This window comes from Macaca fascicularis, chromosome 4 (assembly GCF_037993035.2).
Source record: "Macaca fascicularis isolate 582-1 chromosome 4, T2T-MFA8v1.1".
Taxonomy (NCBI): Eukaryota; Metazoa; Chordata; class Mammalia; order Primates; family Cercopithecidae; genus Macaca; species Macaca fascicularis.
This window is the reverse complement of record NC_088378.1, coordinates 77463743-77491469: the sequence shown is the minus strand read 5'-3', so window position 1 is coordinate 77491469 and position 27727 is coordinate 77463743. Positions and strand designations below refer to the sequence as shown.

The 27727-nt window shown below is 35.3% G+C and overlaps 1 long non-coding RNA gene across 11 annotated transcripts in view; it reads left to right on the top strand.

Moving 5' to 3' along the window:
* Positions 1 to 27727, top strand: part of LOC102119720 (uncharacterized) — a 1100133-nt gene that overhangs the window by 508284 nt on the left and 564122 nt on the right. For all 11 annotated transcript variants that reach the window (XR_006697344.3, XR_006697342.3, XR_010586309.2 and 8 more), the window contains one exon: positions 14092 to 14249. This is a non-coding gene — a long non-coding RNA (uncharacterized lncRNA). The remainder of the gene's footprint in view (positions 1 to 14091; positions 14250 to 27727) is intronic.

Sequence of the window (27727 nt, the reverse complement as noted above, 5' to 3'; positions counted from 1 at the left end):
AAGATCAAGTAATTTATCTAAGAGCAGTGCCCCAGAGCAGTATAAACAGGACCGATGTCTCAGTTTGTCTGATCTCACAGAGCCTTCATCTTTAACCTGTAGGTGATAATGGTGTTGTATTACTGATCTGGTTGGAAATCAAACAACTCTGAATTGTAGCTCTGGGAAACAAAGAAATGGAAACCTACTCAAGACGGCCTGTGTGCCTTTTAGGAGGTTGGCAGTCAAATGTGGCACCAAACTCTGGATCCAATCAAATGTTTGGTACTGTCCAACCTTCCATATGGTTGGGAGGTCTGGATCTGTCACAGATGTCGCAGGCAGCTTCCCGCATCACCTGCAAGACATATGTGACATAAATGGGAAAGCAGGATTACTAAAAGTGTGCCCCCAGCTGGGCCTGTAACTGAAGCGAAGATCAACACAGCAGCAAGCATGGGAACTGGGCAAACCTGGGGGATGGTTCACTTTAAGGCCCTGAGTCAGCTGCTCAACAGTGAGCCGGAATGGGGGCATTGTGAGTAGGAGTAGGCAGGGCTGGCAAAAGAAAGGCTCCAAGGACACATTGAATCACAACTTCTAACAATGTGGCATGGCTGTGCAAACAACATCAGACAGGCCAAACTTACATGCAAAAAATCAAAGACTGAGTGACTCTTTTTGGGCAAATGTGTCTGGCAGCCTACAAGGAGGAAAGGCAGGGCTGCAAGTACAATATGCTCTACAGACAGAGGAGAGAGTCCCAGCCCAAAGACAGCTTCCATGTGTATGAAGTGTGGAAAATCTGAGACATGCACTGGGCTCTTCAGCCACATTCTCACCCTTGGAAAGCAATCAGCCAGCAGAAAAATCTCCAATTTAAATGACAGCAAAATGTATGCTTGGAGTTATCTGACCAAATTAGCAACTGAGATATTCTAGGGACTTAATTTGCACATTGAGTTTTAATAGTATTATATTTGTATAGCAGATTATATAACCAAAAATGTTAATGGGAAAATGATTTTATTTGACTGGGAAATTGGCACCCCGACTAATTGTCTGAAAAGGAGCCAATTTTAAAATTCAGATGCTATTTGAATGAACTGGTATTGGCTGAATTAGGATTTATTGTGTAAAATATGCAGTTTTTAAAAATAGTCTAAGGAAAGAAAAAAGGACTCAATGAACGAAGTTTGCATACTTCACTATGTTCTGGGATAGGTTTTGCAATGGTACAAACAAGATGATTATAAAGATTATTGAGGTTGGAGTAGGTGGGGAGGAAGATGAAAAAGTGACCTGAAATGAACATACAGTATGAATGTGTATGTGGTCAGAGTAAATAGGATGACTTGTCATCTGTCTTCAATTTAGCCAGATAGCAACTCTTTACTAAAATATTTGATTACCTTTTTATAAATAACTTGGAGTTTCATGTGCCTATTTCATATAGATTAGGATAAAGTGCCATACATATTTAGGAATGACCATGTTTTTGGTATGCTATTTGTAGCACTTAGCACATTAAGAAAATTGTAAGCTTGCAATTAATGCTGGCAATAATTTTTCTTATGAAATGAATTCGCTGCAACTCACCAAGACTAAAGAAATTAGATGGTGTGACAATTATAGGAGAAAGCTTTGCAAGTAATACACTTTATTCTGTTGAAAAGTCTTTTTTCTTAGTCAATTGAAATGGCCTTATTGTTCCGGCTACCACCTCCTAGTCCTGAAGAAGCTTAGATCTTCTAAATAACAGGTGAAATTGCACTTTTCATTTATTACTTGCCTTCAGAATATGGAAAGCACAAGGTTTCCTTAGAAAACCAGGCCTTTTCCTCTCCACCCCACCCCCTACCAGCCCTACACTTTAAGACAACATCTTCAAGTTGCCATAGACCAACTGTGAGTGTTAAATGAATATCTTTGACAGGAGCTAAGTCTTTTGGGCATTGAAATAAGGTTTTCCTCCTCTCTTGGCATGTGAAGATTGAGAGTGTGCTTTGACACCAGTAGCAGAGGATGTGAGCAAAGCAACTTTCAGAGCATCAGAAGTGTCAGCAAAAGGAAAAATCAGCACAAGTAGAAAGCATCAAGGTAATTTTCCCACCTATAGTATTCCATGAAGTCAGTCAGCTCATTGCTACTTTAGTTGACAGAACCTTCTTCTCTATTGTTAAATGCCACATAAACTACCTGTCAGTCTCTAGGGCAGTTCACTTCTCGTACACAGAAAGAAATACAAAGGTACAAACAAAAGCAGCAACATATTGAGCTAAAATAAAAGTTATTTCATACTTCATTCATAAGTATATATATTGGGCAAATTTCCCCCAAATATCATATAGCCAGAATACCTACTATGTTTGATTCCATTTCTTCAAGAGTTGAAACAATCTATTCCTGTGTGGAGAAGGGTTTTCTCCTATTTATCTGGTGCTTTTATTTTAGATTTGGAACCAAAAAGTATGATTATATTTCCGCATTGTGAATGTATTAAATATTTCATTGCTGATGCTAAAGTTTCTTAAACATATTAATATGTAAGTATACCTATCATAAGTTGAAAGCTGCTGAATTTTTTCAAGTTGTACACATTCATGTATCTAGTACCTAGATTAAGGAACAGAAAATTACTCATGCTAAGTTTTTCAATAGTTGCATTTTCCAAATGCTTTCATTTCTGTGGCTTTTCAATTTTTGGAAAAAAAAAAATGTTACCACATTAGAGTGGCAACACCTGCATTCAAACATCTATTTCCTCAATATATTCCCTAATAGCATCATCAAATAATTTTCATTAATGTTTAATTCATTGCACATAGCAACCTGTATAACTATAGGAAAGGACATAAATTAGCATTACACAGTATGAACATTTGCTACATGGCAAAACTGTTCCTTTTGGCAAACATTTTGCATTTTTAAAGCCACAAGCACCCTGCTGAACAGAACTCCAAACAGAGGAGTAGCAAAATGGGAGGAAGGTGCTGTGACTAAATGAAGGAAGGCTGAGGGGTTAAAATCATTGCTGGGTGATTTCACCACTACTGCCCCATATTCATACTCTCGGTAAATGAATGAGGAGAGCCCCATGTGGGATTACAAACTTGCTGGAAATGGATGAGAAACCTTCTGCTCTGCTGGAGTTTGTAAGTAGTTTCTAAGGGCTGATTTCTGCACAAGTGAAATTGATTGGATTGTTTTATTTTTCTTCTGGCAAGAAATGTTTTTCATCTCTGCATATCCCTCTCCCTGTTTTCTTGGGTTGGCTTGACGACAAAACCTTCTGCAAGACCCAGAAACAAGTCATCTCTTCTGTGAAGCCTTCTTGATTACACTGCCTCGGTCCTTGCCCCTTCGTGGATTATGTGGCATTGTCCTCCCTAATAACTTGTACAATACCTTAGAGCTTCTCATTGTAAACTCTCTCAGTCTCTGCCACTCACTCATTCCCTAGGTTGTGAGCTTCTAGAGGACACAACTTGTGTCTTTTCAACTTCGTGTGTCACTGTCCTGGTTGCTTTATTTCTAATTCCACTGCTTCTAACCTAGATGTAAATAGAAACTCAGTTCCAGGTGTGAACGGCCATAGGCAGACAACTTACTTGTGAGGGTGAGACCACCATAGGCCATCATCATCTGGAGTTTCCTCCTGTTAGCAAAGTTGTTTCTTCAGGCTGACCTACTAATTGTTTACCCGCAACCCACTGCTGAGCTGGGGATGAGTGACCACCTGCCTAGATTGTCTTGTTAAGCATCATAATGAAAGAAAAGAGACAGCATTTGCTATTATTTTCTTAAAAAAATGGTATTCTAGAAAAAATAATTGTCTGGCTCTTGCAAGGAAAGAGGAAAATAAAAATACATACCCCATAAAAAACAAACATTTAATTGACTAACACTTCCTTTTCACTTACTTCCCTTTTTAAAAATAAGAAGCAGGGAACAAGGATAACACAAACAGTAACCTCTTCTAACCTTATTAATGTTGATGAAATAAAAGGAAAGGAAAGGAAATAGCTGAAATCTATTGTTCTTCCTTTGAGTTTGGGGTGGCCTCCATCTTTTTCTCCCCTTTCTTGAAGTCAGTCAGGGGTGCTTTTGCCTTTCTTTCTACATCCTACCTTTTAAAGCCTTATTTTCTAGAGAGTGGACATACACATGTGATAATCATGGTATTTCCTCTGAATGGTGTATTACAATTTGATTGGTAAATCATATATATATATTTTTTTACTGCTTGGAGATACTGTAAAAAAATTTCAATGCAATTGGAATATATTCAAATGAATATATATTGAGGCATTGAAAGCGTTGAGTTATCAATATTAGAAGTGTTATATACAAGTCAGACTACCTAGGTTTAATTTGGGCTTCCGGTTAAAATGCAATTGCTTTTGGGCAAGTTATTTAACCTTTCATCTGAATAACTGGGATAATAAAATACATCTCTTAAGTTGTGAGAATTAGATATGTCAGTATATTTAAAGCTCTTACAACAGTGTATAGTACATGATAAATGTTCCATAAATATTCGCTATTATGTAATAATAACTATTTTATTATATATGATATGCTAGTATTACTACTAAATAATTAAATCAAAAGGGACAAGAGATATCAAAATGAAACATTTGAGTGTGATGTGTAAGAATGAATATGCCTGTTAACAGCTAGGTCTTTCAAGTTCTTGAATCATTTAAAGCAAAAAAGATTTTCTTTATTCAATAATCATAAATAGCGACTCTTAGGGAGAACAGAATTCCTACATTGTTCTTTGTTACTCTCCTTTCATATAGCCAGCTATATTTAATAGCTACTCTGTTATTAAGTGTATTTTAAACAACTATTATGTAAGTGAACTATATGAAAGAGTTTTATTCAACCATATTTTGTGCTCGTTAGTAAATTTTTTTTATAATAATTAATAAAAGTTCTATTCATTGGTAACTTTTAGAAATAGACTTTGTAACACAGTGATAATCTGCTAACATAATCAAGATCATGTCTCTTAAAAAGAAAACCCAAAGCCTCAAATAAGGTTTAAGATCCTTGTTCTCAGACTTGGAGAGCTTAAAAATAATTTTGGCAACATTTGTGGCATGGTGGTTTTGGCTACCATGTTCCCCCCCGCCCCCCCATTTTGTTGCCTGAAATGCCTTTCCTCAAAGTTTTCAGATTTGGTGATTTGCTTTCTGAATAGAGATATGAGGATCTTCCATCAAAAAGATTCAGTGTAATTCTTTTATCAGAGTGTGAGTTGCTAGCTACAAGAAACAGATGCCTTTTTTTTGCATTGCACCATTTACAAAATGTAGTCATACCAAACAATAAAAAAAACCCTCAGATAAGCCTCAGATAAACCTTATAGAAAGATGAATAACACAGAGATTGTAAGTTGGTTTAGAATGCAATGATACATAGCAAATATGAAAGAAGCATCAATTCCTGGTATGGAAAGAATGGCATTAAGCAAACTTATTCCTTTTCCTTTCAGTAGGTTAAAAATGGACACATTGTAATTAAAATTATTTGAAATGGAAAACAAACTTAAATCTTCTTTCCTAAAATGTTGACTATGAGTTTTTCCATGAATACTAGTTTTCACCATCTCAAAAACTTTCACATTAAGAGCATTTGAAAGCAAATAAACAGTAATTATTATTGACCTTTTTATAATGGTCAGAATCTGGAAGTAATAAACTCTGTGTAAATCTTTATAGGAACTGAGGTAACTAAGGAGTATCATCCTAATTAGGATGTTTTTGTTGTGTAGTTACATATGTTGATTCTGAAAACATTGATTTTGCCGAAAGAAAGGAAAAGAATGGGAGAGATACAGGCAGACTGAAGCAATAGAGCAACACATTTCCATAACTAATAATCTTTCATAGGTATATTGGCTCTGATGGGAGCCCACATAGATGCCTGGAAAGATCGAATCAAATTGGGCCAGTTTAAAGTGGGGAGTGGGTATCACTGCAAGTGGGACTAGATCATTATGGTTGATGACAAGTTACTGTTATTTTGACTGAGAATATCATTATGTAATATATTAGTTAAATTGTTGAGCCTTTTATTTAACTTTCATCAGTTTCAGACTTGGGGCTGGTTATGCTTGCTTTTGGTCATTGCTAAAACTCTTACTGTTTCTCTGGGAACCACATTCTCTGTGCTTTTTCGCCTTCCCTGTTCTGCCTCCCCTTTTCTTGAAGTGTTTCTTTTGTTTGTCTCCATTACACCAGCACGCAGGGACACAGTGTTTCTGCACAGTGGGAGTTGGCAATCTCCGAAGAGTCTTTCCAGCATTGCTTTTTAGAATGAAATCATTACAATCTTCAATAGCTACTGGATTAAAAAAAAAAAAAAAAGGAAAGAAAGAAACTAGCACATTATTATTCTCAAAACCATCTCAATGTAAAAAGAGGCTATTTGCTTGGTCCTCCTCAACTCCCCCTTCCCCCATTCTCCTGCAATCCTTGCTCATCTTGCTCCTTTTCTCTCTGGATGTGTTTCCTTCACACCTAAGTTTCGTTTGCATGGTCCTGATTCACTAATTCTATTCAAACCGAGTATACAAATGCATTTTTTTCTGTTGGTTTTGAATATTTTTACACTGCTTATGCAAAGGAGTAGAGTCAGATATATCTTGCATTCGTTGATATTTGAATTATTACCTTCGAGAATGTGAAATATTCTGGTACTGACCCAAGGTAATTTTTCAAATGCAGGAGTTATTAGCATGTGTTTAGTTGATGGGAAAGTTGCTTTAGTAATGACCTGCAACTAATTTTTAAGTAGGTGAGAACTCTTGTTTATCATTACTCATGTATCAAACATTCCTACCCTGTGCTTTTCTCCAGGTCCTGAGTGCTTGCTTTTCATCAGTAGTAACATTTGTTTTATACACATGCCCAGGAGTGACCCTAGGTGCACAGTGGAAACTCAGGGCATGAGGAGCTGTTTGCAATGCCTTCACCCTGTGAAAGGGATTAGTGTATGCCAACACATAATATTTCCAACAGAGGTTTGTATGGTGTTGTCATACGATTTATTTGTTCTCTTCGCTGAGCATAACTATAAATAATGAAAGGGAATGGCATGAATAAAAAGGAGAGTAATTTATGTACTTTATCAAACAAGCACAACCAATTTATATCCTATATACTATCCAGATGTATGTATATTCGAATAAAATCAAAATAATATGTTTTCATTGTTAACTAAATGTAAAAAATGCACTAAAAAGAAACTATAACCAACATGTAATAATTTGTTATTGATGTTTCTGATTTTTATATCTTTTAAAATAAGTACTCCACAAAATAGGATAGAGTACATGTGGTCTTACTTGAAGCGACGGTGTTCTCTGGACATGCCATAGAGTTTTCCCAGAAGATGTCAGTAAAGCTACTCCATCCTTCCATCTCTAGTCATTGAGCTTCAAATAAAATAACCAGTAAAGAGTTAGTAGTTTTTTTGTTTTTGCTCACACTATTTCTTATCTCTAACATACTTTGATCTTTGCATCAGATTAGAAATAATTGGTGAAATTTATATGCTCTAAAGTCAAGTAAATTATTAGAATTTAATTTTACTTCTTAGCTTCATATAGTTTTATCTGATAGGAACAAATACAAGTGTATCTAAAACCAGGCTCTTAGACTATATCTCACCAACATTTTTCTTTTCAAAATTCTGTCTATAATTCCAGGAATAGTTAAATGACATTTTTAGCTTTTTTGTGTTGTCTTGGACATATTTCTGCCTTCTTTTGCAATCCTATGGCCCAGTGTTTGTCCATTTTTCATGGAGCAAACTAAGCTTCCTCTTGCATCATAAGCATTTGTGTAGCATCTCCTCTCCTGTTAGTTCTAAATTAACACGATGTGTCTTTTTTCATTTCAAGCTCCTCCAAACTCCTTCCTCAGTACTTTGCACACTGATACTTGTTGAATATGTAACTGAGTGATAGAAAATGACTATGATTTAGTATCTCTTCTCTGTGGCACTTAACTTCCTATGTGTGTATATCTATTAGAAAAAAACAGCAATCAGGGCATTTATAATAAAAGACTGATATGGGCATAAATCAGTATTTATTATTTTCAGGTCCATAAAGACATATATTTACGTTAACACAGAAGCATTACAGGTAAAGTTATATTATTAAAATAAAAACAGTCATGAAAAATGTAGTCATAGATTGCCTTTCTCATGTCCTGCCAATAGGACTATAATGTAAAATAGAGTGAATGGTTCAACTTTAATATCATATCTGTAAATTACAGCTTTTCCAAATGCACCAGTTGCTCAAAAGGTTATGAATGATGTCATTTCCACCCATATAGGGAAAGGCTCTTGCCTGACTTTTCAGATCTATTTACAGAGATCCAAAATGTTCTGCCTATTTGTTTATCTAAAATATGTTCCTTCGTGAATGCCAGAAAGGAATTGCTACTGTAATCCCAGGTATCAATTTGCTTCCTGTAGGATATTGCCTTATGATCCCTGCTAGGTCTCCTTTTATTTTTTTATAATCCCAAACCCTAGAGGCATCATTTCAGCCTAAGTCAGTGATTTAGAGGCTCTCATGCTTTTATTTATAAATGTGTATGCCATAAAAGTTACATAGGCCAGAATATAATGAAAACTGGTAACAAAATTTTGCTTTGAAAATCACAAGCATGTCCTAGTAAATGCAGCTTCTGCCCAGCTGCATATTTTCTTAATACTAGAGAACCTGCCTGATTGCACATGTTTGCACGAGGTTCAGACCCACGTTAGCACGTGGGAATTGAATTGTTGTAGGTCATCTAACACATTCAGCATATTGGTTAATGAGCTTCCAACCATCTCATTCTTTTTGGGTAAATTGCAGGTCAAACATAAGATCTGAAATGGCTGCCTAAGGGCTGGGCATACAGTATGTGCCATGACTTGGCTTTTCTTGGGTCATTTAGGAGAAAAGAGGTAAGTTGTGAGGAAGAATGCAATTAACTAACTTTTGTGAAGGGCCCAGATCATTACTAGGTGCTTTACATGTATTATCTCATTTCCATATCCAGGTAAATTCATGTAGCAGCTAATAGGAGCCAGATCAAAAGTTGAATGCTGGTCTGCCTGACTTACTTGCCTGATTAGGAGGGTTAATCCTGAAGTCGTTTTGGTCAGTAGCATCCAGGAGATGGAGAAAGGGCTTTGACTATTTAGAGTTACATTCTACTCTGCAGTTACTATTTGATTTGCAAATGAGCAAATGGAAACCTCCCAAGAAACAAAAGGAGAGTTTCATGGAGGGAGGGAAATGAGAAAGGAAGGAAGAAAAAAAGAAAGAGAAAGGAACAAGTAAAGAAAAGAGGAAATGAAAAGGAGGAAAAGGGAAGGGGCAATGTAAAGAATCCCAATAAATTATTTAAAATGTACTTTTTGGTTAAAGATAGGTTAAATAAGACCTACTGTTTTTGATTTAAATATATTAATTTCAATTGAAGTACTCATGCTGACATAATAAAAGTCTTTTAAGGTAATGAGTCATTATTTTAAAGGTCACCAATTAAATTCCTTCCCCTGAATAATTTTCCACCTGCGATTCTGCAGGTGGACAGCCCCACATGCACAGCATCATCTACTTGCTCTGTAGTCTCTGATGGTGCCAGGCATTTAGGTGGAAACAAACATACTTGTAAGACCCGAGATCTATGGCTAAACCTTGTCACTCAGAGATATTTAGATATGTTTGGCATTCAAAGTAAGTTTTCTTTTTCTCAGTTTTCATCTGATTCTAGGATAAGTCCCAGAAAAATTGGCAGCAGATGATGAAAATAAACTGTTTTCTATCCTATGTTGGGGGTCTGAATTTTGCATTTAATTCACATAATATGCTTTTAGGGCAATTTTTGTTTTTTACTATTTACTGTACTTCATTCTCCTATACTGATTCTGCTACACTGATAAGCAGGACCCAGAGCTGAACCTGGCAGGGCAGTGATCCCGGAAGTCTTGAAGAGTGGGAGGCCAAGCCAGAACATGTCTACCGGTTTCAGTTAGTAGAACCCAGCTGGTGCACATGGAGAGAAAAGAGCTCTGCAAAGAGAACTTCAACCAAAAAGTCAGCTTAGTTCTGAAGTTAAAAGTAGTTCTGGGTTTTGTGGGTCCTGAAGCTTATACAATATGGGAGGGATAGTCCTGTTTGAGAAAAAAAAAAAGCAAACACACATAAAAATTGTAATTTTTTCAACATAACTATAAAAAAAAAACTTTGTGGGCAAATTGCTAGGTCCCACTCAGAGTCATGGAAGGGGTCCGTGCAAAGGAGGGGCCCTGAAGCTTAAGCTTCTCCTAAAGTTGCCTCTGAGTCTTCGGATGCATGTAGCTATAATAGCCAAAGGACCTGAGACCAGAAGTCAGAAGAAGAAGGTTCAAGCAGAGACTGGAAGAAGGTTCAAGCAGATGGTGGAAGGATAAGATGCTCAGTTAGAGAAGACAATAGCAATATCTGTAGTTTACCCCCAGTCTTCTGTGGTAGGGGAGGTCGCTATTTAGGACATCATTCAGTGTGAGACAACAAGAATGATCATGACCCTGAAAATAAATGTTTCAACCGAGTACATATGAACATAAAAATAGGAAGAGGAGATGCTTGGGACTACTAGAGGGGGTAGGCAGGGCAGGGGATGTCACTGAAAAACTACTTTGAAATTATGAAAAATAAAAATAAAAAATAAAAAACAAACAAAAACCTTAGCATTAACCAACAATGGAAAATCATGGTTTGAATGAGTACTTTATGACTGACCTTTATCACTCAAAGCATATCTGAATTCTGAGGTTTGGATAAAACAAAGAAATAAAGTTTTCATTATTTCCCCATAGGAGCTTGAAATGTGTAGCAACACTGAGTGGAGAAGAAAAAATGTACTGGTAGTTTTCTAACAGCTTGTACCTTACCTAATATTAACCCGCTGGGCATATTGGAACTGTAAGGAATCTGGACGCAATAGTAAGCTCTGGTTGAAAAAAATGTACCGATCAATAGCTTGCATTACCGTAAAAATCCTTCTGGGCTTAAAATTTTATTTTCTTGTATTATGATAGAAACCCTGAAGAGCAAGAATGAGGGCTAATCAAAGAAATAGTAGAAAACAGCATATATGTCCCAATACATGATGGTCTCTATCAAGAGCATTATGGTTTCCACACAGAAAGCTATATAGTAGTGGAATTTTTTTTTTTTGACTTAAGTCTCCATGGTGCTATTTCAGGGTGCTTTTAATAAAGATCTTTCTAGCAACCAAGTAAACTCAACAACATATCTTAAAATAGAAAAATAATTATTCCCATAGTTGTATATATGTACACACACATACCTATGTGTATAGTACTATTTGTTTCTCTTTTAATGTTCTATTTGAACACTTAGGAATTAATCATTTGATTTTTTCTTGGAATATAACTTTTACATGTATTCTTTATGTCATTGACTGGTGTTGTATATATATCTATGAAAATTATTTTTATCATAAAGTGGATATATCACTGGATAAACATAAAATATAAGGAAACTAATTACATAGAGCCACACTGTAGCTCTTTGGTTTTAGAATAGTTTAGTATGTGAAATATGTAAACATATGATTAATATTATGCATTTGCAGCCTGTTTCATTGAAGAATGCAATTTATTTGCTTCTTTTTATTTCTCTTCTGCAGAAGGAAGTTGATAGGACTTGACTGGAGTCTTAGAGAATAGTAAAATTAAGGAAGTGAAATCAGGGTATAGGGAAGAGAATGGTGCATGAGGCTTAGCTCATAAAGGGGAGGAAAAAGTAGCTGTAGAATGCATGTCCAGAATTAGATGTGCACAAGGTACTCACAGATTCAAGGGTCTCTCTGCATGTGAGGAGGCAGATCTCATTAGGAGAATCTCCTCCTCCCACTGATATTGGCTGAGAGATCATGCCTCCCATTTTTCTTCTTTAGTCAACCTGTGGCAATGATTGCAGTTAAAGCAATAATTCAGAAATGTAGACCTAAAACTTAAACCATTCATTTCCCTTTTAAACCCCTTTGTTGACTCCTTTTGATCTATGGTACATTTTGAACCTCTTAGAATGGCCTTACCTGGCACTTCTATTCAGTCTCCAGACTCAGGTCCCGCTAGTATGTCTCATGCCTTATATTCTGGCATAAAAATCTGATTGTTGTTTCCTGACCATCCTGCATACCTGTCCTGAGGATCTTCTCTCTGACTAGATGCTTTCTTCACCTTCTCTTGGCCAAATTTAACTCATAAGATTAAACTAGAACATCACCTATTCCAGGGAATCCTCTCCTGAAAATCTCCAGGCCCAACAGCATATGTAAATCACTATATTCCCAGAACACTTGAAAGGATGTAAAAATTAGGTTACGTTGTATATTTATCATTATTCTCTTGAAGACAGAGACCATATTAAACTTCCCTATAAGATTCTGGCCAGTTCTATTGTTTGTGTACTAATAGTTTTAACTGGAAAGGGTGGTAAATAAATTGTGAGTTGAAGCTCCTTCAAGGGATCACACAGGCAAAAATTTAGGAACATTACAAGTATCTCAATTGAAAGGATTACTTTTATATTAGATAATTTTATTTATATTCAGAAAGATGCTTGTGTTTACTTATTTGGGGACTTTCTGTACCAGGCAAGCCCTTTTACATGTGTGAGGTGAGACTGCAGGTGAAGCCACCTGGCAGATACTCCTAGTAGCATGGATAAAAGGCCTTGAAAGAAAATTTCAAACCTATCTAAATTAGGACTGGATGCATGAATCTGAATGTAATTGATTTGGCAATATATGCCACCAAACCTCAAGAATGAAACACATACTTGTTTGAGTGTAAAAATTGATGACATTGAGCTGGAAAACTATTTAACACACAAAAAACGCTAAACAAGATTTCTCAAGCTCTAGGAAGTGATTCAATGTAAACATACACTGGTTTGGGGAAAAGAGGGTAAAACAGCATCTGTGTTTTGTAGTCTGTAACAACTATACCCAAGCATCAGTTCTTGCTTCTGAGAACTTTTTCACTGTTTTCCCTACATCAAATAAGTTTGAACCCGATTTACATGAGATTCTGCACCCAAATCTAAATAATTAGAAATAAACTTTATCACTTTAGAGATTGATGGTAAAACAAGGGAAATACCTAATGTCTCAAAGAAAATAAGAGACTGATAAGAACCAAACAACCTATTTCTTAATAACATTATCTGGAAATGCTGATGATATCTACAGAATGGGTATTTGTAATGATTCAAATGAGATGTAACAGCAGACTGGATGAAAATTTCATTTTATTAGATAGCAGCATTTTAATTATTTTTTAATTACCACATCTGAGTTAGAACAAAAGGCTTGATGGTGTTTGGAACCATAAATTAAGGTCAAGTAGATGCATTTAAAAACATTCTAGTTTAATTTGTCAGCATAAGATCCATGTCGAGGGGAACCTAAGAATTTGGGGAAATGGTGCAATGCTTTAGCTGGATTATGGTGTAGAATGAGGTCTGTTCAGTGACAGTCAACATACTGCTATTAAGTATGAACTAACCCTGTGGCCCACAATGTGCGCATGGTGTCTGCGTTTAAGAATTCTAATGAGAATATCACCAGATACTTAGATCATCATTGAATTTGCTACTTTATTTGTTTCTTTATAGGAAGTTCACAGTTGTTTATGTCACTGCTGCATTCATGGAAGATTTGGGGATAGAAATCACATGGCTTTTCCAATATATATAGTAAGGCCTTTAATTAACTGAATAGGGCCTTATAATAAAAGCTCTTTCTCAGCTTCCCTTGCAGAAATATTGAATTTCCTTATTGGTTGAATGTTTACTGGAATATTCCTTTGGTTTTTGGTTTTCATATAATATATTCATTTTTTTCTTAGAAATTACAGTGATTAAGAACATTCTGATGCCAGCCATTATGCTGGAGATAAACCTTTGTTGCACCCTACATTATACACAAATGTAAAATTGCATTGAATTTCCCCAGAGGTTTACCTTCAATAAATCCATAACATGGTGTTCGTTTTGTTTTAATTTCTTTCTCTTAGATCTTGAGTGTGCCTTAAAATTCCATTTCATGGAGAGCTGTGCTTGGTTGAATTTTGATTGATTACTCAATTAACTGATTTATTGGTAGAGTGATTAAGAGAGAAGACTTTGGAATCAGACCAACCTGATTTTGAATTCAAGCTCAGGAACTTACTAGGTGAGTAACCTCTAAACCCACATGAAGCCTCAGTTTTTTCTATCCATAAAATGGAGATACTAACACTGCCTATATTGTTTGGCTGTTATGATGACAAAATCAGAAAATATGAATAAAACCTTTTGAATTATGCCTGATGCATTCTAAGCTTAATGCCAAATATTATGGTTTCTACATGCCAAGGTAAGTGGATTTATGAATTATATTACCCATTTAAATGAACCCCTATGAAAGGAATAAGTGAATTGAAAAGATTTTTGCTAAGAAAACACAAATTAAATATAATACTAATAATGCAAGAATATTGTACAAAAAAGGATACAGGCAGAGTGGATGTTTTATTCTTTGTCACACTTCATGCAGTATAGAAACAGTGATGGTCTATTAGGTTTCACAAAAAGTTGGCCAAAATGGTTAGACATTATTAAGAACTCAGTCTGATGCAGGATTTGCATCCACTATCCTAAAATTAAACTTCATGTTATTTGGGGCCTTGAGAACTCAGCTAATGGTATTATGATGCCATCACAATGAACACATTTTAAAAGTAAGCATCCAGGTTATGAAAACAAAACTCTACCACTTCTTAGCTATTTTATAATATTGCCATATTCATACGGTAATTTATTATTTTTGAATGTAATGACTAGTATTTAGAAACCTCCTTTGAGGTTTCTCACTAACTGTGGCAGAGCGTAATTTTTGTTTGTTTTGTTCTGGATAAACTACCAGCCACATACCATTGCCCTTTCGCATGCCACTGCCCTTTCTCACGTCACCCCTACTGTAAATTCTGGAAAGCCTAGTACACTCTTTCTCAGCTTCCCTTGCAGCAAGAGGGGAGCCATAAGTTCTCATTATATCCAATGAGGTATGAGGAAAAGTCTGCTGGGCGAGCATCTAGTGATACTTTCTTCCTGACCCATGTGTGGCTAGTGCTGTCCTTCCTTGTTCATCGCATCTTTGAATGTAGTGCTGTCCTTCCTTGTTCATCGCATCTTTGAATGTAGTTTTATTATGCAGAGTCATGGCAGCAATCTTACAACCAAGAGTCAGCAAGCACAGAGGCAAAAAAAGATAAGTCTAACTCTAGCAGTGCAGAAAGGTGGAGCAAACTTGGTTGTTCTGACACCAGCCATGGACCACCTCCCTCTAGAACATGACTGTGCTACTCAAGCCAATGTGAGTCAGGTGTTCCTTTTAATTAGTCTGTAGGGCTTTTGTATTATGAGCTCAATCATTTTAACCATTTCTTTTATTACTTACACCATACCCTGTTTCCCCAAAATAGTTGAAATGAGGGTTAATACAGGAAAAATGGGAATAAAATAGATAAAATTGGTTTTCTAAAACTTAGTATCAACAAAGATAAGCTCTAATAGTTTCTCAGGGGAAGCGTAGAATTTTGAGTACTGATTTCTAAATGATATTTCCTATGTGAATCTTGATATGAAGAACATCAGGTGATGCAGGGTGTAACCTCCTCTGCAGCTTTGCTATGTGAACGGCAATTTTATTTATAGGAATTTTATAGAGTTGCTTTGTTGTATGCATCCTTCTATAGAGTGGGTCAGGGGCATCAATACACAACTCAATGACATCAGTTTTGTATGGGGCCAGTAAATGCAATATATCATACCTTTTTGTGGAACATTCTGATTCAAAGCAGCAGTTATAATTTGTAAGAGAGAGAATGGCCTTCAGTTTTGGGGTTTTCTTTTTTCCCCAAGCATTACAGTTCTCACAGTTTAGATTTGGATGGGCAAACAACATCTGAGAGATCAACATTCTACTCTTGGATGAAAGCCCAGGGAGGAAGTCTTTTGTATTTCTGGTTGACGGCAGATTCATATGTTTAAGAAGCAGTAAAACTGGTCCTGTGTTTGGTACCCTATATGCAATACTTGGGGCATATGATAAATACTCATTGCTGGATAGAGAACCATCACACTTTGCCTGAAGGTGGACTTGTGAGCACATGTTTTCTTACGAGGCAATACTGGATCCCTTTGTAACACATGCGCTAGTGACAAATTAGTCTTCAAAGTTTTAGCCTATAGGAAATAGTCAAGATAATTTTGCCCTAGAAATATTTAAAGTCACTGTTGTCACTTACCCATCATAACTATAGGACAAAAATAAAAACATAGTACAGTGCTATCACAATTAACACATTATTAACACATGCACACACATACGTACAGGCACAAACAAAAATTCCTTATGTTATATTCTCATATTTTATCTGGTTTTGAGCAACATGGCCTTTGTCTGAATCCACTAGGATGAATTCCTTGCAAAGTAAACTTTTAAAAAATTTAGATATTCCCTGTCAGATAAAATAATTTTAGCTTTAAAATATTTAATATGAAGCCATGCCTTCTGATAGCGTTTCATTGGGTAACCTCTGCTTTGTGACAATTAAATTTTACAATCAATATATAGAAATCTTATTTTCATATTTTCTTGGGGGAAAGGAGGAAAAGTATGTTCTTTATGTGGTACAGAATGAAGAGCACATTCAGTTGCTTTTCAAAATATATACCTGGACTGAGAGGAATAAATTTATATTCATAGATACTACCTTAGGGTAAGAGCAGGCAGATAAGGAAAGCCCAGCTCTTTATAGCTTATGCCAGAGTGTTTATTCTCATGTGGGGGTATCTCTCTTTATATCAAGATGTAAAATTAATAAAAGCCTAAATAATTAATAGGATATACATTCATAGGACAAAATGAAAAGACTTTAAAAATTAAGCTTACTGAATTAAAGTATTCCCCCCAAATCCCTACCATGTCTCTTTTTCAGAGATGTTAAGAATGATACCCCAGCTCTTTAACTGGAGGATAAACTAGTTTATGTTTTAGTGAAAACATACCGCCAAATTATTTCATTTCTACTACTACATTATACTGAAAGAATTAAGTTAAAATATAAGCAATGTTTTTTAATTCTCTTTCACTCATTGCAGACTTCTCCAAATAGCAGAATCTTTTTCTTTCACGGCTCTGGTTTATTTCCCAGGGCATCACCATTAGTGTCTGTGTTTATCTTCGTTATCCAAACTTAGTCTATAAAGTCATTTTTGATAATTTTCCTTTTGGCTTAGCCTCACAAAATCTATTATTCTAAAGCTGGATAACATGCCACATTCCACCTCTGCCTGTGCTGCATAAGCACTCGGAATGATGACAGATTAGAGAAGATGGGCCCGAATGCATAATTATTGTGACATGTAGTTAATGTTGGCTGATAAAAGTAGGCACACACAATTAAGAAAACATGCTTGATAAAGCTAGGCAGTTTATTAAGGAATTGGGTAAAACAACTGTGAGAAGTTACAAGGATTCATAAACTTCTTTTTACCTCCTCCAATGTCACTGTCTCTGATTGTCTTCCCAATCTTTTTATAAGGTTTGTTTCATGCATAATAATTTCCTACTCCCCCGCCCCATTCCATTCGAGAACAGTTTTGCCTTTTCAACTAGTTACTGTTACCACCATTTAATAAGAAGGTTTTGCTTGGCTTTCTAATCGAAAACTTGCTTTTATCTTTCTTCATGAAAGAATTGAAATGGCTTCTTTCAGGTTGCTGTAGCCTCTGGGGAGATAAGGACCCTGCGGTTAACAGGATGAGAGATTTTTGTTTAGAAATTTTTATTTAGACAATGAAAAATGACCTCTGTAAACTCAAAGCTATCTTATTTTTGGGCTTTAGGCTTCTGGCAGATAAATCAATTGGGCCCTTGGGACAGCAAAGGAAAAACCTTTGCAGTAACTATGTCAGGGCAACGCAATAGATTTGTTGTGAGTATGCAGTTGTGTTGAATGTAGAATGCACTTAAAAATAAATATCATTTTATTTTCTATTAAATATTCAGGATCTGGATTCTACTCTTTTCAGCTGTTACAAGGAAATATTTCTTTTTGTGATGCAAACTGAAGAAGGCAGTTATTTTTTATGTATAAAATATGTGGCTATTGTTGGTATTCTGATTTTGACTTTTTAATTATTTACCTGTGCATTCTCTAATGGAGACTCTTTATAGACTTAAATTCTCAAAGTTTTATCCTCACATTAAAATATCAGTATTATGAACGGCTGTTTTGTGGGTAAACGATTTCATTGTTGCCTACATAATACAATAGTCTAAAAAAATGCTTTTCCAGATTGCCACAACATTTTTCACACCTGTTCATAGGCTCAAGGAGCTTTGCAGATCCTCATGACCTGAATTTGCACTGCATGCTTACTCTCTAAAGAAAGAGTGTTGCACTTGGCTGTGTGCTTTTTCACCTGTGTCACGTAGAGTGGAGATTCAGGGTGAAAAGTTATGCAGAATAATCTGTAAATTTGACAAGAAACAAACCAGGAGACAAATGCTCACTCAACCAAAATGCATGGATGTGCAGTTGTTAGTAATGGGATTGTTGATTAACATAGTAAAGACGCAGTTTTCAAGGGGTTAATTTGTTTTCCTATTGTACAGGAAACCATTACATCCATTTTTGCAATGTTGCTGAGGTTGTGATGTGAACCAATAAAATGCATTAGACCAGAAACTAAGGTATACTAGAAAAGAGAGGTACAATATGCTTACCAAACAGCACATGAAGAGTCACAAGAAAACCAGTGGAAAAGACAGAAGTGAGATTAGGAAAGTGAGCAAGAAATATAAATAACAACTATGCTCTTCCTTTTTTCTTGAACTTTTAACTTTGGAATGAAAGCAAGCCTGTTTGATCTGCTTCTTCTATCCTTTTATCTTTCTCTAAATTTCTTTTTTGTTTTTTGGGTATTTTTTTCTCCCTTCTTAAAGTTGATTAATTCTAGGCTTTGGTCAGAATTAACAGATAAACCATATTTTATCTATTTTTACAGGTCCCTCAATTTAGAAACTTGAATAATATACAAATATAAAACAAAGATATTGCGTAAATATCCTTGAATTGACTACAGTCACACTTCACAATAATCAAATGGAAGTTTCAGTTTTAAGGATACTGGGACAGATAAATGATACATGTTTGAATCTGGGTTTCTTTTTCCAAACAAAGTGGGCATGACATCAATGTCAAAGTATTGAAATAAGTAATAAGTGAGATTATAGATATGAAAACAGTAGCTGATGGTTTCTGAGCCCTTGCCTCTGTGGGCACTGTTTACATAAGCTCATTTATTCTTCACAATAATTATATGAGATGTACATTACTATAATAATCCCAATGATTGATACAACAGAAGCATAGAGAGGTTAATTTATCCACTAGTATGTGGCAGAGCTGGTAATGAAGTCAAGAATCCTGTGCTGTTAACTCCTGCAGTATGGTCCTCTGCACCAAGTACACAGTATACATTCAGTAAACACTAGGACTGCAGTTCTTTCCTTCACTGAAGTCTAATATGTTGAGTAAGATCGGTGATCAACTTTTGTGATTTGAATATTAAAGTATTCAGGTTATTAAAGAAAAACTGTATATTTAAGTGTTTAATTCAGTTGTTAGACCAAATATGCCTGTTTATCATATGCTTTTTTTGGAAATAATATATCACATCAGAATATTCAATAAATCATGAGCATTTAACATATCCCATCACAGTATCTACTGTTGATTATGCAAAGTAAATTTATCTCAAGATCTTTACCAATCGGCACCTTAAACATCAGGTAGAGAATAAGTTTATTTAAAACCAGTAGAAAATAATTTACAATATTACTTTCAATAGTTAATTTAATAAAAATCATTGTTGGGCTATACAATACAAATAACAAAGATGGCGAACTATCAGTCTAAAATAATTATATTTGGTTATAATTAATAATGAATGCTTCAAGAAAAAAATATTTGAACTTAAGTTCACTGGACACTTTCTGAAAATTTAGTTCTCCATACACAGTAGAAATGGCATAATGATCAATTAAATTTATAAACTATTCATGGAATCCATGCTTATGAAATTTCACTCATCCCAATAACTGACTTACTATTCTACTTTCTGAAAAACAGTTGTAAATCCAGAGATGGGCTAGCCAAAGCTGTAAAAGAGTTGCAATAATCACAAAGCCCTGTACTGAAAGTGCATGCATGCTACTTTGAGGTGGTCCCTAGACTCCCACTCAGGATTTGTTATTATGCTTATTCATTTTCCAAGCTGATTGCAGATTCAAAATATCAAGTGAGAAAGAAAACAAAGAGGGTACTTTTAGGAGCAGATATAACTGCAAAGTCTTGTGTATCACTAGTAATGCTTAGCTTGGCGTCCCCTACAACAGTTGATGATCTGTAAGTATATGTTGAGTAAAGTAGTAGCAGGGAAAGAGAAATCAAATTGCAAAAGTAGATATGTAAATAGAACTGTACAAATTTGTGATTGTTTAGCATAGGAGCCAGTGCCACAGTTTGAAAGCTCTTTAAGGCATTGCCTTACAATAATGAGATGTCTTTATCAATAAGATAAACTCGTATTCTAAATACTATGTTTAAGGCATAGGAGTAGTACTATGAAATTATTTGACAATATTTTAATTAAAGATCTTAATATTTTTAAAAATTGCACAGGAATTGAAAAATTCAACTAAAGGAGATAGAAAATAATGAAAATGAAGAGGTAAAAGTGAACATCAAAATAAATAGTAGAGTGAGAGGAAAGAGACTATAAGCAAGAGGATATTAATTTGGAAATGAAATGCATACTACAGCTTTAGTTCTTTAAGAGCAGACACCCCATTGTATTCTACTTTGTATTAATAATTTGTGTGTGAACCCCAAATCTGGATTATGGGGAAGCCAAAAGTATGTAAAATTTAAGGGAGCACAAAAATATTCAAAAGTCAAGATAAAGAATATTTAGATGTAGTATTTTAAAAATAAAACAATGCAAAAAATTAATGGTAAATAAAATACCAAAATTTAAAATTTAAAATATTTTAGATTTAAAATAAAGACAAGTTTTTGTTTTTTTTTCTTACAACCCTGCATTATTTATATACACTGTGGTAACAGTCATTTCCAACCAGGCCATGGTTCCTGAGTCCTGCAAGTGCTGCAACCCTCACCAGTTAGGTTTATAAGGGTTGAACATGGCATGCAAACAGATTGGGCAATGTGGATTTTGTATATAATCTTGCTTGTGACTGTAGAGACTTCATTAGCTTTTCCCACTGAGTTCAAGATATGGGAAGATACTTTGAAAATAAGTGTATACCGAAGGGCATATTTTTCCTTTTGCCTCAAGCTTCAATATGTCTCAACACTGGAATGCTGAACACTTCCTAATTCATAGTTAATAGCTGATGTTTATTGAATGAAAAATGGTTAAATGAATTAATGTGGCTATCTTCTTCTCCAAATATGCATTACTAAGATTCTAAGATTTGGTGTCCCTTCCAACTTATATATTTTTCTTCTTGTGGCATAATTTATGGCCTATCTACATCTGACATTCTTCCTCAAAGTTGCAAAGGAGGTTTTAGGGGCATGATTAGAGATATCTGGATGCTCAAAGAAGGCTGTTGTAAAAAATAATGAATAACACACTATGTGTGAAATTTTATAATAATAGTTTACCAAAACTGCCAGTTTCCCTGACTTACTTTCCTTAGTATCTCTATACCTGGAATCTTCCTCATTTTCTTCTCAATTTTTTAAAGCACACTTCTAATACTCAATTTGGTTAAATATTTCTGAATAATCAGATTTCAGTATTGCAGAAAAGTTTAGTTTTGCAATATTCTAAATTGCCATCTGTTATTTCCATCTTTTATTAATTATTCCTTTCTAGTTTTCTTAAGTTTGTTTTAAATTTGTTGTGTATTCTCTCTTGTTTGGAATGATATCTATCTTAAAACTATGTCCAATGTGAAACTCTGTGCAATACCTAGCAGATCAGGGAAAATAAATATCAATTAATGATCATTGTAATAATAATGATGTAGCAATTTAACTTTCTTATATCTTTGCTCACATTGCCCTTATGGCCTCACTGGAATAATATTGATTTTTACAACCAACACAATTTCTTATCTTTGAAAGCCTTTTCTCTGTCTCCATTTTAATGTCTCCCATTATTGTTTTGTTACACATAAATGATGTGAAAAGAAACTCTCCTGCATTATTTATTTTTTTCATAGCTAATATTTGAATAAAACAAAGGTGAGTTTTGACATAGGAAAGTTTCTGTTTTTCTAAGAACTAGATCATATAAATGCATATGGTCAAGATGTATTTTTAGAGATTTTGAAAATATTGTGTGGAATGTTGATTTTTTTAAGTAAATAAGAAACAGCGCCCTTCAGAAGTCTTATATATTATTTATGATTCTATTTTTTAAAATATTTTTAATGAAACTATTTTACTTGGATCTTCAAATTGTACATTTGTTGGGACCAGTTCACCTACTGGTCCATATCCACATAAGTCATGCTTTACACTCATAGGCTGGTGTGACACACTGTAATAGAAAATGATGCATTGACTGAATTTAAAGGAACATAGACTATTTCTGGATCTGCCGTGCAGCATGAGATCTGTATCATATTTGAAACAAAGCTAACCAAGCAGGCAGAGCAGAAAGGTATCTATAGCATCCATTAATCAGGATAGAGTATATATTTTTTCAGCCTCTTACTCTATTTGCTTAGTATATTTTAAGCCTGAAATGCAGAACAAAAACAGCCTTAGTGACCATTTACATTGATTCTTAAATGATTGTCCTTAGAGAATCATCCCTTGAAAAAGCCAAAGCAAATTCAATTTCTTTGAAAATTGTCAAATAGTTAGTATTACATATATCCCTTTATTCTGTCTTTTTTCCACTGGGTTGCCATTAAATATTCTGCAATGTATGCATTTTGATCTAACTATAAATATATTACTAAATCTACCATTTAAAAACAAATTGAAAATAATTTAAAGTGTGTTGTTCATAAGAAATGCAAGCATAAACTTACTTGAAATTTAAACTGGGAAGGGTAAACAACATAATAGAATCAACTAAAAGATGCATATTCATTCTTAAGCCCTTCAGTTCGGGTAAGACTTTAGAAACTCTTTGAGACAGAATTACCACACCTGCTTTAAATAAGGCAGCTTATATTTCTCTCCAGTCTCTAAGGTATAGTAAACATTCTTAAATCCTTTCCTATAGGATTTCCATATCTAAAATTCTTGAAGTTGAGCCTCTATATTTCCCTCTATTCAAATTACTTATTCCTCAAAGTGCAGTGAGGTAAGTGCATCTGGGGATCAGACTGACCAGACTGACGCATATGTTTACCCCATCTGCTTGCCAACCCCCCATCTCTCACCCTATACAAAAATAAACTCAAGATGGATTAAAGACTTAAACCTATGACCTGAAACTATAGAAATTCTAGAAGATAACATTGGAAAAACCCTTATAGATATTGGCTTAGGTATGGATTTCATCACCAAAAACCCAAAAGCAAATGCAATAAAAACAAAGATAAATAGCTAGGACCTAATTAAATTAAAGAGCGTTTGCACAGCAAAAGGAACAGTCAGCAGAGTAAACAGACAACCCACAGAGTGGGAGAAAATCTTCATAATCTATACATCTGACAAAGGACTAATATCCAGAATCTACAATAAGCTTAAACAAATCAGTAAGCAAAAAACAATCAATCCCATCAAAAAGTGGGCTAAGGACATGAATAGACAGTTCTCAAAAGAAGATATACAAATAGCCAACAAACATGAAAAAATGTTCAACATCACTAATGATCAGGGAAATGCAAATCAAAACCATGGTGAGTTACCACCTTACTCCTGCAAGAATGGCCATAATAAAAAAGTCAAAACAGTAGATGTTGGTGTGGATGCGGTGGACAGGGAACACTTCTACACTGCTGGTGGGAATGTAAACTAGTACAGTTGCTGTGGAAAACCATGTGGAGATTCCTTAAAGAACTAAAAGTAGAACTACCATTTGATCCAGCAATCCCACTACTGGGTATCTACCCAGAGGAAAAGAAGTCATTATTCGAAAAAGATACTTGCACACACATGTTTATAGCAGCACAATTCACAATAGCAAAATCGTGTAACCAACCCAAATGCCCATCAATCAATGAGTGGATAAAGAAACTCTGGTATACATTTACATATATATGATGGAATACTACTCAGCCATAAAAAGGAATGAATTAATAACATGTGCAGTGACCTGGATGAGATTGGAGACTTTTATTCTAAATGAGGTAACTCAGGAATGGAAAACCAAACATCATATGTTCTCACTGATATATGGGAGCTAAGCTATGAGGACGCAAAGGTGTAAGAATGATACAATGAACTTGAGGGACTTGGGGGAAAGAGTGGGAGGGGGAAGAGGAATAAAATACAAGAAATATGGTGCAGTGTATATTGCTTGGGTGATAGGTGCACCAGAATCTCACAAATTACCACCAAAGAACTTACTTATGTAACCAAATACCACCTATACCCCAATAACTTATGGAAAAATAAAATAATAAAAATTTTAAAAAGAAGTAAAATACCTGTAACCTTGCTAGTATTAGACATGTGTGACATAACCCCCATCCTCATTTTTATTTTTCTTAATTTTTAAGTTTTGTGGATTCAGAGTAGGTGTACATATTTATTGGGTAAATGAGATATTTTAATACCAGGCATACAATGTGTAATAATTATATCAGGGTAAATGGAGTATTCATCACCTCAAGTATTTCTCTGTGTTACAAACAATCACATTATATTTTTTTTTTTTTTTTTTTTTTTGAGACAGAGTCTCTCGCTGTCGCCCAGGCTGGAGTGCAGTGGCCGGATCTCGGCTCACTGCAAGCTCCGCCTCCCGGGTTCACGCCATTCTCCGGCCTCAGCCTCCCGAGTAGCTGGGACTACAGGCGCGCGCCACCGCGCCCGGCTAGTTTTTTGTATATTTTAGTAGAGATGGGGTTTCACCATGTTCGCCAGGATGGTCTCGATCTCCTGACCTCGTGATCCGCCCATCTCGGCCTCCCAAAGTGCTGGGATTACAGGCTTTAGCCACCGCGCCCGGCCCCACATTATATTCTTTAGTTAATTTTTAAATGCACAGTAAGTTATTGTTGACTGTAGTCACCCTGTTGTGCTATCAAATACTAGATCTTATGCATTTTATCTAACAATATTTCATTAATGCTTCTCTCTGTATGTTGATTTCCCCTCTTTCCTTTGTGTCATCCACATCTACTCTCTCTTGCCTTCCCTCACAATCACACCTCCTTTCCTCTGAGGTAATTATTTTTAGGGCTTTGGTAATTGAAAAATTACTTATCAAGGGTCTTTAAGTGATTTCCATTTCTAAGCACATATAACTAACTCTCCCATTTCTGTTCCCATCCCTGGCCTAGTTAAATCTTCACAGCTGCGTTGAAATTACCTCTTCTTAGAAATCACCTAAATGTGTTATGTCTTATAGATATCTTCCACCCTGAAACAGCTGTCCATTCACTATTCCATAGCTCCTGTTAACCTCATCACTACTCTCCCAGATGTCTAGGCTCTGTAGCATGAAGAGATACAAGGAATTGGGAAAGAGGAAAATATACCTGGAGAATGATATTCTGTAGTTATTTGATCTGTTCACTCAACATTATTCCTCACGGTCAGCTTAGAAGTAATATTGAACAATTTTCTCTATAATACTTCTACATTTACTTCCCCATTTTCATTCTGACAACCACACTGAGCCCAGTTATGCTTTCATTACTTCACAACCAGTCTCTCCTCTCATCCTTTTCATGCTATAATCTATTTTAGGTACAAAAGCAGGAATAATCTCTCACACATCTACAATGTTTCCTTTTTCCTTACTGTATTAGAATGATGCTCTTCCACCCTCTTCCATCTTGTCCTTTTAATCTCATCAGCTGTATGTTTCTTAGTACATTTCATGAACAGTTCATTCAAGTCAAGATCATCTGTTGGTTATAGAGAAGTTGAAAATTGAAAGAAGAAATTCTGTCCTTTCTTCTCTTTCATTCTACCTTGCTTTCCTCCTTCTTCCCCTCCACTCCTCTCCTCCCCTTCCCTTTCCTCTTGTGTTTTTTTACTTTCATTCATTAAACAACTTATTAAATACCCACTATGTTGACCTACCATGGAGCTAGATGATACATCAGACTTAATTCCACTTAAAGGCTGGGAAGTAAGTAATGTGGCATGACATTAATCTTCACAAGACATTTGTATGGGAAATATTAGCTGTAATTCATAGAGGTGGAAACTAGGATTGAGAATGGTTTTATAATACACAGAGGTCACAGAGGAGATAACAAATAGACCTGGATTCAAATCTAGACCTTTTCAGTTCCAGAATATATATACTTCCCCACAAAACTACTTGAAATAAAAATTCAGGAAGTCCAGGGCACTGAGGGAGAGAGATGAACACAAATGAATCTGAGGTGCTGGAAGCCAGCATGCCTACAGATTAAAGAGTGGACACTGGGCTTTGGTGAGATTAGACTGGAGGAGTAAGGAGGGATTTGATTATGTCCAGCCTTTAGGCCATATTAATCAGGTTAAATTTTTAATACTATGGCCACTAGGAAACCACTGACTTACTTTAGGTAAGTGGGTGACAGAATAAGATTTATGCACTGGAAAGATAGCTTGGAGGTCAGGGTGAGTGTGGGTAACTAGCAGTGCAGCTAAGATGATGGACTAAGGTGACGTGATTAAAAAGTATTTATAACATAAAATGGTAGGATTCGCTGCTACATTTGATATGTGCATTAAAGGACACGAGGTTTCTACTGTGACTCAGAGGTTTCTGACTTCCTTACTGGGTAGAAATCACGTTTGATCTGGATGGGATGAAGAGGTGGAATGTTAATTGAATACATGCATGTGTGAGGTTAAAGAAAATATAAAATACGAAGAGGCATGGGACCAAGTTATGAAAAGCTACAGCATTGATGATTGTATAGAAGGAGTGATCTTAGAAAAGGGAGAATAAAGAAAAAAATGAGAAATCAGAAAATATGTCAAGGAAACTAAGAGAGGCAGAAGAAAGATTTTTAAGGCAGGAGTGGTCAGTAGCGTCAAATTCTGTTGAAATTAACACTAAAAGTGTTCATCAGATTTAGTGACTGAAGATCACTGCTAACCTTAGAAAGGGCTCTCTGGATCAAGGTTCCAGAAGTCAGATGAGAATGGATAAAGTTAGAAAATGGAGTCTGAAGGAGCAAGAATAATTTTTTAGAGGCAGTGGTGTGAAACAAGAAAGATTTCAGAAGTCATAGTTTGTTTTCCATTTTTCTTAATATTTTCTTGGAAAAGAATTCCCTTCTTAAAATAATTTGAGAATGTGGAGGTGTAGCATTATAATTTTCATGTTTTTTTAAAATGACTCTCCTGTTTTGTTTTTTTTTTTTGCTAGTATAATTCTGTCTTTACCACTCAATTTTACCACTGTCTGTGCCACTAAATTGTAAGGTCCTTTAAAGAA